Source organism: Jaculus jaculus, chromosome 3 (assembly GCF_020740685.1).
Source record: "Jaculus jaculus isolate mJacJac1 chromosome 3, mJacJac1.mat.Y.cur, whole genome shotgun sequence".
Taxonomy (NCBI): Eukaryota; Metazoa; Chordata; class Mammalia; order Rodentia; family Dipodidae; genus Jaculus; species Jaculus jaculus.
This window is the reverse complement of record NC_059104.1, coordinates 112870575-112887204: the sequence shown is the minus strand read 5'-3', so window position 1 is coordinate 112887204 and position 16630 is coordinate 112870575.

The following is a 16630-nucleotide window of genomic DNA, read 5'->3' as shown; positions in this document are numbered from 1 at the left end:
TAGGGGACTGAGCTACATCTGTCACCAAGTAAAAGATCAGGTGCAAGGGTCACATAAGATTTTTGAAAATAGCCCTGTAATTAGGTTATTCTCCAGACCTAAGGAATTGGGAAAGGCAGAAAGATGTCTTGGTATCAGCTGTGGATTATGGATTCCTAGAAAACTGGAGGAAAATACTGCATAGTTCTTTATTAAAGGACATGTGTGTCCTCTCAGTGGGCAGTCTGGTCCATTGGTAAATTCTGCATGGTTTTCAGGAAGATGAGTCATAGAACTGCCATAGGTTGATTAAAATATCTTATGATGTCTTCAAATTTCCTTCACTTTGATTTTGTGTTTGCTAAGCAACCTCCTGATCTTAATTTGCTTTTGCATAAAGCCTTCCTTAATAAGCAGTGAAGGTTCAATCTGGCTGACAAGAAAATTATTCACAGCAAATTAATAAATTGTCACTGTGATGTATGAATCAGTCCCTCCTCAGCTGTGTCAGGGTGAATTAGGCTTCTTCCCCCCTGCTCAGGAGAACTCCTGGATAAGGACTCTGAACTCCCTGATGCAAATGGCCTGATTCAATCTGGCACCCTGGAGAGCAAAGTTGGCATCCAGACAAGACTGCATGCATTGGTTCATGAATTAATTCCTCTGCAACTTCTTTCTGGTGTTTCCTATGTGCCAGGTACTATTCTAGAACATAGACCCCCCACAGTTGGCAAAGCAGAAGTGCACCTCTCTGGCCCATAATTTGACCTTAGGGAAGAGAAGACACAATAATTTGAAAACAGTACAGAAGTAGAAATATAGATAAACATAAATAATTTGAGAAGTATGGGGTCATGATAGCTATTTCCCAGAAAATTAAAATGAGATGACATGATAAAGAATGAATATGTTCATTTTCTGAAAAAGAGGATAGAGAGAAAAAATGCTAGTAACTGCTTTTGTTCTGTGACCAAATTCCTGACAAGAATTAATTAAAAGAAGGAACATTTGATATCAGTTTTCAGTTTGAAAGGATGTAGTCCATCATATTTGGGAAAGGTTGGTGGCAGGAGCTTAAGAGAGCCAGTCACATGACACCCATGGTCAGGAAGCAGACTGATGCATGGTGTGCTCAGCACACTTCCTCTTTGTCGTCCAGTCCTGGCCCTGGTCTGTGAGATGAGGCCAATCACAGTCAGGATAAGTCTTTCCTCCTCAGCTAAATCTTCCCAGAAACACATTCATATATAAACCCACAGGTGTGTACCCTGTGCAATTCTAGATGTGATCAAATTGACAATGATTAACTATCAAATGTAGTCATTAACATAATGTAATGAAATGCAGGCATTTATATCTATGTCATGGATCTTTCATGTAAATACGTCATCATCATAAAAGTCAGAGGTTTGCATGTATTTATTTTTTATTCTATACATTGTGTTTCTGGAACACTTTAAAGTATATCAAATTGATGTGAGTCTCTTCAAGTATGCCTATAGACAATCAAAGTGACTGTTTTTTTTTTTTTCCTTCTTCTTTTTCTTTGATATTTGAATAAGGGTCTGTGCAGTCCTGTTTGTACATGTGTAGGAATAACTGTGTGAGGTGGATGCACATGCATGTGTATGCAGGAGGAAGTCAAACAACAGGTGTATTCCTCAATTGCTGTCCACATCAATTTTTGTAATCTTCTGTATTTATTTATGGGAAAAAGAGAGAGAGAGAAAGAGAATGGGTACACTAGGGCCTGTAGCCACTGCAAATGAACTCCAGACACATGCACCACCATGTGCATCTGGCTTATGGGCATTCTGGGGAATCAAATCTGGGTCCTTAGGAAGCTCAGGCAGTGCCTTAATAGCTAAATCATCTCTACAGCCCCACATTATAATTAATTATTATTATTACTATTATTATTTTATCAAACAGTATTTTATTTTGCCATCAACTTCAATTTTTCTTTTGATTATAATAACCATAACAAATTTCTTATTGCAATATCATGTGTTGGTACCCTGTTTTCCCTCATCCCTGCCCCCTTCCACTTGGGACACTCCACAGTGAGGCTGTAGGTATTAGCTGAACATGGTGCTCACTTATTCAGCTAGACTAGCTAGGCAGCAAGCTCTGATGATCTCTGCCATCCCAGAGCTGAGATTACAGGCACTTATCAACAGACAGGTTTTTAAGTGGTTGCTGAGGGTGCAAATTCAATGTCCAGTGCACAGCAAACACTTGCCCTACTGAGCTATGTCATGACAACTACTCTTATTCAACTTATTCTTTCAAATCAATTTTGATATCTGAAATCAGAAGTTTTAAATTTAAGTTCAAGGTGCCTTATCTATTCAAATCTTATCACTGGACTTTGTTAGCTTTCTTTATGTTTAGATTAAAAAAAAAAAAAACCAGGAGATTGACATGTTTACTTTTTCTTGTCCCATCAATAATAAATAACCAATCACAATAAAGTGATTAAGCCTAGTCTATTTTTACGATTAACCATTTTAAAACATTTTTAGTTTTTTATTTACTTATTTAAAAGCAGAGAGAGAGAATGGCAAGTTAGGGCCTCCAGCTACTGTAAATGAACTCCAGACACATGTACCACCTTATTCATCTTACTTACTTACGTGGGATCTGCGAAATTGAACCTGGATTTTTTGGCTTTGCAGGCAAGCTACTTTAACCTCTAAGCCCCCCAGCCCACTATTAACCATTTCAAAAACTATTTTACCACTCAGTTTTATTCCAATAATCTAAATATTTTCCAAAAAGTTATTTAAGAATATATTAATATATAAGAGAATGAGTTGAAACACACTTTCCCCTCAGGGGACCATCTTGTTCCCTTGATTCCCCTCTCCATACAGATGTTACCGGTTCCAAGTTTCATGTTTACATGAAGTTAAGTATATTATCTCACTTCTGAAGTTGTGTTTAAAAGTTTTGTTAAAAGTAGTTAGTTCAAAAAACTAAAAAAAAATAAAAAACAACAACAACAACAAAAAAAACTAATCCATCTTTACCTAGTAAAAGACTTCAGTGGCAAGGAAAAGCCAGTATCACAGACAAACATCTGTTGGAAAACAGAGCCAATAATGAACTAGCATTCAATGAAAAGCCATGGGAATCAGATGTGAGGGCCAGAGAAGAAAACACTGCCCTATGAATCCAGTGTGTGCATTTTCTCTCATGGCTGATCCTCACTTATCCACCAGTCCAGAGCAGATTCCAACTTTGACCAGAATATTTCACGTGGGTTCCTTTTGTATTGGCCAAGGATTCCAGCAAAGTCAGATGAAGTTGAAGTTATGATGACCCAATTGCTCCACTAACATGTATTCCTTGGGCTATGTTTTCATTATTCACAGATTAAAAAATAAATACAAAACCCAATTATAGAGTGCCACTAGGAAGGAGAAAGGCAATAGGAGTGAATAAATATATCAGTAAGACTTTCCTCCTTTGACTTGTCAGTGAGTGATATGGATGGACACCTGTCACCTGCTAATGAGAATAATGAGGCAAACTCTGATAGGTTTTGATCAAAATGAACAGACCTATGCCCTTTAGTTAAATCAACTCTATAATCTATATGCTTCAATAATTCTCTGTAGACATTTACGGCTGTTCAATCAGAGGGGTCAGAGGATGTTAACGTAATTCACTATTTAGACACAGACAGGCCTATGCATGAACACATGCACACACACACAGAGAGAGAGAGAGAGAGAGAGAGAGAGAGAGATGCTCCAAATGTAGGCTCCACACTGAGCTGACTAGTGATGTTTTATATATTAAAATTAAGTACAATTTTTTTTTTTTTTTTGCTTATTTTTGGTGTTAAATCCAGTGCTGGTCTTCTGATGGGAACTCACCATGTTACAAAGTCAGTTTTAACAGTTTTAACTGGGAGTTTAGTTGAGAGGACAGTATCAGATCCTTACTATAAGTGGATTATTGTAAAAAGCATAAGATTTTCTTCTTAGAGATATTTGCTTAGACACATGAGGCAGTAAAAGACAGCTCTAGTTCTGTTCCATGTGCTTTCCTGTTGAAAAGACTGCATACCTGGATGTACACTACCTCTGAGATGGCCACAGTCCTGTTGTAATGTGTTGACACTTTTCTGTCAAATCCGGCAAGAGATTTACCTAGACATGCAGATTGTGGGGAGTTTGTGGGCAACAATTTTGTTAGACTAAAAGAATATTGTGTATTAGTAATTTAGATAATTTTGCAATGTCGAGGTCATGAGGTCAGTATAGAATCTTGTGTCCTCATAAAATCCTTGGCTTGATTAACATAATTTTTTTCCATATCACCACAAACTTCTGCTTATTACTTTTGTCTTTTATCCACTTGCATTGAATTAGGGAAATTACTCCTGTTATTCTGTTCACATGGTCTTGAACATGGTGAAGTGATGGATGAGCTTATGAAAAAAAAAAAATTATGTGCCTGGGAAGATGCTAGAGTTTGGATTTCCATATATACATACATCAATACTGAAAGGAAACATAAGAGGCATTAATTGTTTTAGATGTAGTTAATGAGCAGCTAGATTAGTCTGACTTTAGTCCTTTTGCTGCTGTGATTCGTGAAGCAAGGAAAATCTCAGAATGGAATAGAAAACAAGAAGCTTGAGCCATCATAGCCATTAGTTACAAATTATTCAAGGACTTTAGTTCAGCTATTGGTTGATATTTATAGAAATTTTAACAAGAAATATAAATGAAAATATTTATATATCTCCCTGGAACATGCAGGGAGTTAGTTCACAGAAGCTAAGAAGCTAGATGAGGGCATTTACTATGGAGGTAGCAGTGGCCTGATTGGTATTCCAAAGGTCAGGCAAAACTTCAATACTCTGGGAATGAAAGGAGGACCTTCCAGTAGGAAATCTAATTATATTATTTAGCACAACAGAAATGCCCTTTTCAGTAGGAACAAAAGAGCTAGATAATAAATTCATGGGGAGTTCATTCATATGGTTAACAGATCAACATTGGGTAACTCCTTTATGTCTAAACATGTCTATACTTTAGTGGAAAATACAACATAAAATGTATATATGGCATGGAAGCTCTGAGATGATCTCCAGTGATCTCTAACAACTAGAATTTATGAGTTTGTTCACTGCCTTACTTCTTGAATGTGTGGTATAACTGTGATAACACTTTGCAAATTAGGTGAAAAAAGTATGTGAATCCCATCTTGCTTGCTGTATCTTACTATGTGACTGTACTGAAAGATAGCCCTCATGTGCTTAACTGCTAACAGAAAGGCCCATGTGCCAATGAACTAGACAGTGAGGACCAGAGCTCAGTCAGCTGCCATGAGTGAGCTTAGACATGACTCCTCCCCACCCTCCATGACACTGTAGTGTGTAGGTAGTTCGAATATAAATTGCTTTTCATATGCTCACTAATGTGTTTGAAAACTCAGTCTCCATCTGGTGGTGTGTGAAAATATTATGGAATGTATATAAAGCTGACTTAATGAAAGAAGTGCAGCATTGAGTGTTTACCTTGAAGTAATAGACTCCTACCCCAATTGCTGTTCTCTTTCTACTTCCTCTCTGGTGATATAATGATGTAATACCAGCTTGCTACATCCGTCATGTGCTCCACAATGATGGGCTCTCTACAGTCTGATATTGTAAGCTTACATAAATTCTCTCCTTCCATAAATTCCTTGTGGTTGTGTATTTTGTCCCAGCAATGAGACAGAAAATTCTTACTGAGGAGTTGGGCCACTGCTATGACAGTGTAGTTCTCTGTCGTTTTGGAAATTTGGAATTGGTTTTTAGGAGTTTGGGAGAACAGTAAGCCTAGAGAAATGTGGACTGGGTCAGATTGACTCATTATAAGGTTTAATAGGGGAAGAAAGATTTCATTCAAAATGGGATAACAGGAGTTCCTGTCATATTCTATCAGAGAACCTGGCTTCATTCTGTTCATGTCCTGAGAACTTGAGAGAACTTTAATTTAAAAGGAATTAACCAATGTGTTTGGCAGAAGAAATACAAACACCGAATGACATTGAGTCTGTGGTGTTGCCTCTTTACTTACTCTGATGCAGATCTATAGTGAAAAACAACAAAATGCAGAGCCAAAATATGAAAAACTCCAGTTTGATAGGGAAAGAAATTTAAGCAAGTTTAAGATCTCAGCTCCAGAGAGTGTAACTGCCTTAGTTTGTAATTATTAAAGATTTTAAAGAAAAGCCAACTGTTCTGTACTGGGACAATAAGAAGGCTCCAGATAGGTAGAATACAAATTCTTATTTTTTTTAATTGACAACTTCTGTACTTACAGACAATAAACCATGATATTTCCTTCCTCTTCCCCCACCTCCCCCTCACAATTCTGCTCTCCATCATATCCCCTACCTCTCTCCATTAGTCTCTTTTAATTCAGTGTCATCACCTTTTTCTCCTAGTATGAGGGTGTTATGTACCTATTGCTAAGAACTGTGAGGTCATGAATATCAAGGTGAACTTTTGTCTGGACACTTGCAATTTAAGGAGTGGTACACTTCTTTGGCTCTTACATTCTTTCCGCTATCTCTTCAACAATGAATACTGAGCCTTGGAGTGTGTGATAGGGATATTTCAGTGCTGGACACTCCTCCATCCCTTCTTCTCAGCAATATATTCCATTTTGGATCATCCCAGTGGTCACTGCCATCTGAAAAGAGAAGCTTTTCTAACCAGAAGTAAGAGTAACGTTAATATACTAATATGGACTTTAAGCATAGTGCTTTTAGGGTACTTTGGTGAGAATAATATATCCATTTATCCAGACAAGAGTAGGCTTTATACCCCTAAGGCTTATGACCTCCCCTGCCATAGGCTGTTGATTAACTTTTCAGTACCAGGCATGTGTTCTCACCCATAGAGTAGCCCTTCAATCTAATTACAGAGCAGTTGGATCCCCAACCCCATCAGAAATACCGCTATTGCCCTCATTCAGTCATTTGGCCTGTGTGGCCAAACTTATGGCTTCCTGTGTTCACGGGTTTCACTGCTGATGATTTCTGTCTCCCATAGGGCTGCATGTAGTGCACCTTTTTCTAGCGTTCAATTGGCTGGTCTGTAGGGAGAGGGTTTTCTGCTCAGTATCAGCTTTATTTCTCAGTGACTTTGATGCTCAGGTATATGAAATCTTCAGAAATAGGGTCTTACCAACTGTTTCTCAAGGGAAACTGAGGGCCTTGGAAATAGCCTGTAATGTTTTGGAGGCAACAGGGACCTCCCTGGCCAACAACTCACTGGAAGGTATCCTATCCCTGGCACTGAAAATTTCCTAGTAACAATCTATGGCTTTTGGATGTGCCATTATTCAAAAAGTATGTTTTCGGGCTAGAGAGATGGCTTAGTGGTTAAGCGCTTGCCTGTGAAGCCTAAGGACCCCGGTTCGAGGCTTGGTTCCCCAGGTCCCATGTAAGCCAGATGCATAAGGGGGCACATGCGTCTGGAGTTCGTTTGCAGTGGCTGGTAGCCCTGGCGCGCCCATTCTCTCTCTCTCCCTCTATCTGTCTTTCTGTCTGTGTCTGTCGCTCTCAAATAAATAAATAAATAAATAAATAAATAAATAAATAAATAAATAATTTTTTTAAAAAAGTATGTTTTCATATGTCTTATTCAGAATATCTTGAATTTTGACTGACCCTCCCCTTAGCCCTTCTTTTACACAATCTCTTCCCCTGCCTCATTGAGGCTTTTGGCCTCCCTGTAATCTGTTATTCTAATTACATATATACAATACCATCCCCTTAAATCCTTCTCTCTCCTCCCTCCCTTATAGTTTTTTTTCTAGCTTACTGGCCTGGGCTACCAACTTTTGTTTCCAGCGTGCAAACATGTCTATACATTTGTAGGTAGGATCCACACATGAGACAGAACATGTGACATTTACCTTTCTGGGCCTGGATTACCTCACTTAATATAATCCTTTCCAGATCCATCCATTTCCCTGCAAATTTCATTTTTCTTTACCACTGATTAGAGCTCAATTGTGTAAATGTACACACATCTTTATTATCCATTCATATTTGGAGGGACATCTAGGCTGGTTCCATTTCCTAGCTATTGTGAATAAAGCAGCAATTAACATGATTGTGGATCTCTAAGGTCATGACAAGGGTCATTAGGACATATGCCTAGGAGTGCTATAGCTGGATCACATGGTAAATCTATTTTTAGCTGTCTCAAGAACCTCCACACTAATATCCACAAGGGCTGTACCAGATTACATTCCCACCAACAATTTAGAAGGCTTACCCAATTTCTACATCCTCGCCAACATTTACTGCCATTTTTTTTTTCTTGATGGTAGCCATTCTGACAGGAGTGATATTGAATCTCAAAGTAATTTTAATTTGCATTTCCTTGATGGTTAAAGATGTAGGACACTTTTTTAGATGCTTACCCTTTGCTTTCTTGGTTTGGTTTATTCCAATTTATTTTATTTATTTTTTTTTTGAGGCAATTATGAATGGGAGATTCCCTAATTTCATCCTCTGCATATTTGTTTTTAATATGTAGGAAAGCTACAGATTTCTCTGTGTTATTTTTTACCCTGATAAGTTGCTAAAAGTGTTTATCAATGTGAACAGTTTGCTGGTAGAGCGTTTATGGTTCTTTATGTATACAATCATATCATCTGCAAATAGTGGTAATTTATCTCTTCCTTTCTAATTTTTGTCCCTTTTATGAGTGCATCTTGCCTTATTGCTATAGCTACAACTTGCAGTACTATATTAAATAAAATTGGGGACAGTGGACACCCTTATCTTGTTCCTGATTTTAGTTGAAAAGGTTCAAGTTTTTTCCCATGTTGGCTGTAGGTTTGTCATAAATAGCTGTTATTATGTTGAGATATGTTCCTTCTATTCCCAGTTTCTATATTTTTACCATGAAGGGACATTGGATTTTGTCAAATGCCTCTTCTCCATCTATTGAAATAATCATGTGATTTTTGTCCTTCACACCATTCATATGATATATTACATTCACCAATTTGTGTATGTTGAACTATCCCTTCATCTCTGGGATAATGCCAACTTAGTTGGGGTAAATAATTTTTTTTCTGATATATCCTTGTATTATGATTGCTAATATTTTGTTCAGAATTTTTACATCTATGTCCATGATGGAGATTGGTCTGTAATTTTCTTTTTTGTTCTGTCTTTGTCTGGTTTTGGTATGAGGGTGGTACTGGATGGAGTCTGGTAGAATTACTTCCTTTTCTATTTTGTGGAAAATCTTGAGAAGCAGTGGTGTTAGTTCTTTCATGAAGGTCTGGTAAAATTCACCAGTGAATCCATCTGGGCCTGGACTTTTTTTTAGCAGTAATATTTTTTATAATTTCTTGCATCTGTATACATGTTATAGATCTATTTAAATGGTTTATTTCATCTTAATTTAACTTTAGTAGGTTATATGAATCAAGGGAATCATCCATTTCTTTCAGAGTTTCAAACTTAGAAGCATATAGATTCTTGAAGTATGTCCTTATGATTTTCTGAATTTCATTGGTATCTGTTGTAATGGTGCCTTTTTCATCTAATTTTAATAATTTTTTTAATTAAATTTTTTTGTTCATTTTTATTTATTTATTTGAGAGCAACAGACAAAGAGAGAAAGAGGCAGATAGAGAGAGAGAGAATGGGCTCACCAGGGCCTTTAGCCACTGCAAACGAACTCCAGATGCATGTGCCCCCTTGTGCATCTGGCTAATGTGGGTCCTGGGGAATCGAGCCTTGAACCGGGGTCCTTAGGCTTCACAGGCAAGCATTTAACTGCTAAGCCACCTCTCCAGCCCTAATTTTAATAATTTTTGTCTGTACTGTTTTCTGGTCAGGTTTTCTAAGGATTTATAAATCTTGCTTATACTTTCAAAGAACCAACTCTCTCACTGAGTATTTGAATTTTTTTTATATCTATTACATTAATTTCTCCCCTAATCTTTATTATTTCTTCCTATCTACTGAGTTTTGGTTTGTGTTGGTCTTCTTTTTCCAAGGTCTTAAGGAGAAGCATTAAATTGCTTATTTGTGAACTCTCTAATTTCTTAATATAGACTCTTAGAGCTATAAATTTCCTTAGGATTGTCTTCATTGTGTCCCAAAGGTTTTAGTATGTTGTATTCTCATCAACATTTGGTTTTATGAATTTATTTCTTTTGATATTTTTGAATGGCCTATTCATCATTCAATAGTGTACTTTTAGTCTCCAGGAATTTCTGTATGTTCTATAGTTTTTCTTGTTGCTGATTTTCAATTTAATCCCATTATGGTCACATATAGTACAAGGGATTGTTTAAAATTCCCTATATTTGTTGAGATTTGCTTTGTGTCCTAATATATGGTCTATTTTAGAGAATGTTCCTTGTGCTCCTGAGAAAAATGTATATTCTGCAGCATTTGGATGGAATGTTCTGTAGATACGTATTAGGTCCATTTGTTCCATGACATCATTTGATCCAGATGTCTCTCTGTTTATTTTTGCAGGGATGGCCTGTCAATTGATGAGAGTGGGGGCATTGAAGTTACCAACTACAATTGTGTTTGGTGTTATCTGTGACCTTAGTGGGATTCTGGCAGTTTCCCTCCTTTGTGGTGAATCTTGGTCTCTCCTGCTTCTCCACTATGTATATGAATAACCTATACTCCTTTGCTTTTCAGAAAAAGAGTATATTTTGCTGTGGTTTTGCTTAAATTCCTCCCTAGGCTGGTTTGGAGTGGCTCCTATGATACCATATTACACAGAAGTCTTCTTTAAAAAGTATTTTATTTTTATTTATTTATTTGAGAGAGAGAATGGGTGTGCCAGGACCTCCAGCCCCTGAAAATGAACTCCAGATGGGTGTTCTCCCTTGTGCATCTGGCTTACATGGGTCCTGGAGAGTCTAACCTGGGTCCTTTGGCTTTGCATGCAAGCACAGTAACCAGTAAGCCATCTCTCCAGCCCCTATAAATTCTTTTATAAGGAAGAAACCTGAATGAATAATATTTAAATAGGTCCTTAGTCTCCAGGTCAGCCCACAGATGTTGATACAACTATTATCCAAGGGCCAGCTTTAAACTCATCTGACAGCAAAATTCTGCATTATTGCACATGTGGTACTGCTTTTGGAAGAATGAAGAACACAACACATAGGTGCTCATGGCATATTATACCACTTATCTCTCAGCACAAAGCTGCAATGTGGCGCAGGCTTGGATTCCCTGCACAGAGGCCCTGAGATGCCACTGTATGAAGCAGTGAAGGTAAACCCTATGTTATACATGGACTCCCTAGTATGTTATAGATCCAAGACCATCAGGCATTTGCCAAGAAAAGCTGTAGGCTTAGAGACCCGTGTGTCCCAGGACAGGCTACAGGAAGCACAGCAGGAGGGTTGAATTGAACTCATAATTTTGCAGCATGAGATGTCCATGAGTCTGTGGCGGTCAGCTGCGGAATGTAATGTTGTGAATGTAAAATGCTTCCCAAAGAACCTTGTGTTTGAATACTTAATCGCTGTCTGTTGATACTGTTTTGAAAGATTATAGAATCTTTAGAAAGCCAAGTCTTGCTGGAGGAAATATATCCCTGGGGAAAATGAAGGGAGGGAAGCATTTCTTTCTCTCTCCATCTCTAACCCTCCTCACTGCTGATGTGAAAATGTGATGTTTGTATCCTGCTTTCTTAATGTTTTCCTCGCCATGATGTCCTTTGCTGTCTAGCGCTGTAATTCAAAATCAACTCACACTTTCCTTAAGTTAATTCTTGTCAAAAATAACTGACACCTTGCCCCAAGCAAAACCTTGATTGCACCTTGTGCAAAAACATGTTAGCCAGAGAGATCCAAAGCAAAGCCATAAGATAGTGTTTTACTGTTGGCAAATTTTGTTGTAATATACAGATATAGATGAGATAACTACTACCAGGATAAAAAAAAAAAAAACAAAACACCAAAACTAATTCCTCTATCTTTCTCTTGTCATATTAATACAATGGAAAAGAGATAGAAGGTTTGGAATGTAAGCTGAGAAAGACAGATTGGAAGGATAAAGGACAGAAAAATGTAGTAGCATATCAACAGGGTCTTTGTAAAAAAGTGGGAGTGAAAGACTTGGTCTAGTGACAGTAGAAGGAGTAAAGAGAAGGCAGTGGGCACTCCTGGAAATCTGTACAAATCCATGAAGAGTGATGTGAGATCCAGCCCTGTGTTAAGTAAAAATAAATCACATTTTAAAGGTCGAACAAAACATTTGCTGAGAAAGATACATGAAATTCAGAGAATCTGGCATAGAATGTAACTAAACTCATATCCAGGGCCCATGCTATGGAGGCAGAAAGCCCAAGCTCTATCAAGTTTTCACCTAGGAGGAAAGATATTTCCAAATCAGTCTTCATCTAGGATTATTTTATTAGTAAACTGTATGATCATGTTAGAAGAACAGGAAGTTGTGTAACAGACACTATAGTGGTAAAATATATTCTTTTTCAAAGATATTCTTTTAAAATAAATATTTATTAATATTCATTGTGTTATATCTATATCAAGTTTTGAGAATGATTATAATTTATAATTATATTAATGAAGAAGACAAAGGTATATTGCTTTGCTTCAGCACCTGTAGCATTTGTTTCTTGGCAGGTATGCAAGCATCATTTTTCAGTTGGTGAAGAGACAAAGAAAGTATCAATGGCAGGGTGGGCAATGATACACTTGATACCTGTGGGCTGCATGTTCAAACTAATCAGTAGAGGTGCATATTCTTAGAAGTGTTCACACTCTTCTCAACCCTGACAGAAGGCAGTTTTATCCCCAATGTATTCAAGGATGCTTTTGGAAAGCTGTGTAAATCCTGCCAAGTGTTCAAGGTTCATAGGAAGTATCAGTCAAAGGAAAACTTGAAATTTACTGTGCTGTATTCCTTATAACTCTTATCTTAACATTGGCTCTGATAGTTAGAAAATTATAGCATGAGAAGAAAGCGTAGGAAACTTCTTTCCTGATTTCTCCTTCCCCTTGCTACATAAACTTATCTCAGAGCTCCAGAAGTTTTGTTTATTCTTCTTGAGATAAAATTGCCTGGATGAAAAAGACCCTTATAGTTCTTTGTTCCTTCTGGCTATCTGAAATGCAGTTTCCCTCTCTTTGTCTGTATTCAGGACTACACAGTCTCAAGCCATAAAGGATGCTTTATTTATTTAATTTTTATTTGAAATACAACTTTATTCTGATTATAAAGGAAAGAGAATGGAAATGACAGTAACAAACATGATTTCACCACTGAATATTATGGTGTGACTGTAGAAGTCTTATCTTTAAATTGCAAGAAGGAAGCAAATGCATTTCAAATAGCTAAATATGCACATCCAAAAAATGAAGGAATATTTTAAACTTCCACATTCACTCTGAAGCATGTTCATCTCCTTCAGCATCCCAAAGATGAAGCCCACCTTTTGCTTTGTTAGGTCATATAGGTAGGGTGGTACATATGCTACACCCCTGCTATCACCAGAAGGTTGCATTATAAAACTAGACTTCTGACACTGGCTCCAACTTCACTTTCTCATGGAACATCATCCTCATCCTGGAGGACACTTATCTATGCAACCTCTAAATCATATTTCTTTTGCATTACCAACACTTAATTAATGACCACCTCAGGTAGGGCAAGAGTAGGCACGACAGCAAACTCCAAGTTAGGGTCTCCAGTGAGGCCTTCGTATTTGCTGAATTAGCCAAGATATATATTTTTTTAAAATCTCCAAATATTATGTAGTTTTAGGTCTTTAAAGGATCATAACCAATGGTTGCTAATGTATTTTGAGAAAAGTCTTACACACAACCTTATCAAAAATTGACTGCCTCTTACATAAAATGATATATATAAGATAAAATGACCCTGAACATATTGGAGATTCCATAGCTCTCTAAGACAACAGAATATTTTGCTGGCTTCAAACTTCTAGATGACAAGAATGCAACTGAGTCTGTGCTATTCTACTTCTCAAAATAGCCAATGAGAATCCCAAACAAAAGCCTTCCAAGAAAATGTTTCTGTGTGCTTTAGCTCATAACTACATGAGAGTTGAGGGGTAGAGTGAAAAATAAAAAGAGAAAAAAGAGAAACTAGGCAATTGTACACCTGAAGTAGTTGTCAAAAAAAAAAAAAAAAAAAAAACCCTTATGGCCTTGATTTTCACTGTTTGGAAGACAAGAAAGCAAAAGTAGACTTACTCCCAAATACTGACATACTCTCCAGCTGCTTTAATCAAGTGGATGATGTTTAATTATATTCAATTTGTTTCTTTTCCCTGAAATAAGGATATTCAGAAGTCTCTTCCACCTCAGACTATATTCCAGAAGTCATTCTTTTTACCAAACAGACAGAAAATAATTGTTCATCATAAAATATGAATATGAGTGAAAGCTTGGATAGCATCTTGAAATTGGATAATGGAGATCTGAGTTCATACAGGAAGCCATTTAAAATGTAATGAGTACTTAGAAGCAGATATTTTGCAGGATGTTTTGAAGGAGCAAATCTTAGGGCAAACGTTAATAAATAATCAAAGTCAAAAGTAACTTTGATTTATTCTAGGTAGAGATAAAGAAAGTCAGAAGATACTGCCTGAGTCTGAGCTAATGACAGAGGCCAGGCACATAGAAGTCAACTTGTTGAAATGTAGGAAAAAGAAGTGAGGGGAGAAGCAGAACTTTAACTTCACGGTTTGCTTTCCATCAGTGCTATTATGACTATGACCCCTGCCATTGTTGCTGCTGAGAGATACTTTTGCACTTATGAACCATTCACGTAGAGATATTTTACAAGCATTAATTATTTAAATAAAAGAAAACAAGCTTCATGGGGAGAGACATACAACTTTGTACTCAAACCATTAAGCATGCTATCTGATGCATAAACACTCTGATTTTTCATAAACTAAATTATAATCCATGGTTGATTTATGTGGCCCTAGGACTTCCTCCAGTTCTTCTGTAAATATATTCTGTAAATATAATATGATGCTATGAGAATATTAATTTATACCCTTCTGAGTTGAGACACATAATTTACATGTGATATGGCTTAATTAAAATTTAACTGTGGGAAACTATGTGTTACTTTTTTCTCTTTACTTGGATTTTGTAATAAAAGTTTTTCATGTTTATTAAGTTCTAGGTTTAAAAATGAATTGATGTTATTTAGTGAAAATCTTTTTGATGATTTTAATTTATAGATGTAACATAATGGGTAGACTTAACTTTTTACAGAAGCAGATTTTTTAAAACTTTATTATTTATTTATTTATTTGAGAGAGGTATAGAGGGAGAGAGTAAAAGTGCCATCTTTTCAGCCCAGAAGTTGATTTATTCTGACATTACCTGGTATTTTCCAGCAATAGGAAATTCAGCACTTTTTTTTCCTGGTGGTCTTCTCCTTTCTTCCTGAGAGACTACATGGGACAGGGATCTGACTGATTCTATATTGTCCTTCTTTCTCCTTTGGACAGAAAAGAACTTGTGAAGCCATGTGCTCCCTGGCTGTTGGATGTAACTCACTGCCTGTTCTGTAAGTGGCCCACTGGCTCAGCTCCCCTTCCAATGGTTCTTTAGTGTAGATGAATCTATTTTTTCTCTACAAAGCCAAAAGTGATCCATATGTGAATTCTATATCTTGTGTAATTCCTGGATCTAGTAGGAACTAACTTTAAGTCCCAAATATGTCATCCTCATTCCCTCTAAAGGAATACAGATAAACAATGAGTTGGGTCTTCCTTTCTACCCTGAAAATGCAAAATAACTTATTTTCAACAGTGCTATTCACTGTCTGAATTGAATATCTTCAAGGATACTTGGGGTGAAAGTCAGGCTTATGTCATTGTTTCTTATAGTGGTTAAGGTTGGTGTGGAAAAAACATTAGATTGCCTTATTTAGACTAAATTGTGATATGGCTGGAAATTTTCAACATAAAGAAACATCATTTTAAAGTAAAACATGTGAGAAAAATTGATTATCTTATGGAATAACTACTATTGAATGGGCCAAACTATAACTATTCATTGATGTTAAAATGTAAGGGTGTATGTATTTTCAAATGATGTGGCCAAAAATGAAATGAAGCTAGTAAAAAAGGGATGCATCTGAATAAAGGCTCAGTGTGAGTGGTACTTCTCCTTTTACTTGTGAGCAAAATAATCCTTGTAACCCATATGCAAAAAAAAAAAAATAGTTATGTTCTATTGACTCTTTGTATACTTTGATCTAGCTTTACAATGCTTTAAAATGTTTATACCCATTTCATCCCAGAAATAAGAGATGCTTCAAGCAAACAACAGAATGCTTTTCAAGCTATGAGAAGAGTATAATATATTTTCATACTGATTTCCTCTGTGTTCTATTGTATCTAATGTCAGATGGTCTTAGAGTAACCATGAGCATTCTAAGCCATAGTGGTTGGAAGGTAAATTATAAATATACTTAGCTGGAAGTTGCTCAGGTGTTTCAATGTGGTTTCCACTCAAAATACTCATGGTTAAGTGATACTTGCTTAGACACTGGTATCTACCACTGTGTTAAATAGAACAGTGCTAGACTTATCCTCTTGGGCTAAATGAATAAACAATTTTAAAAA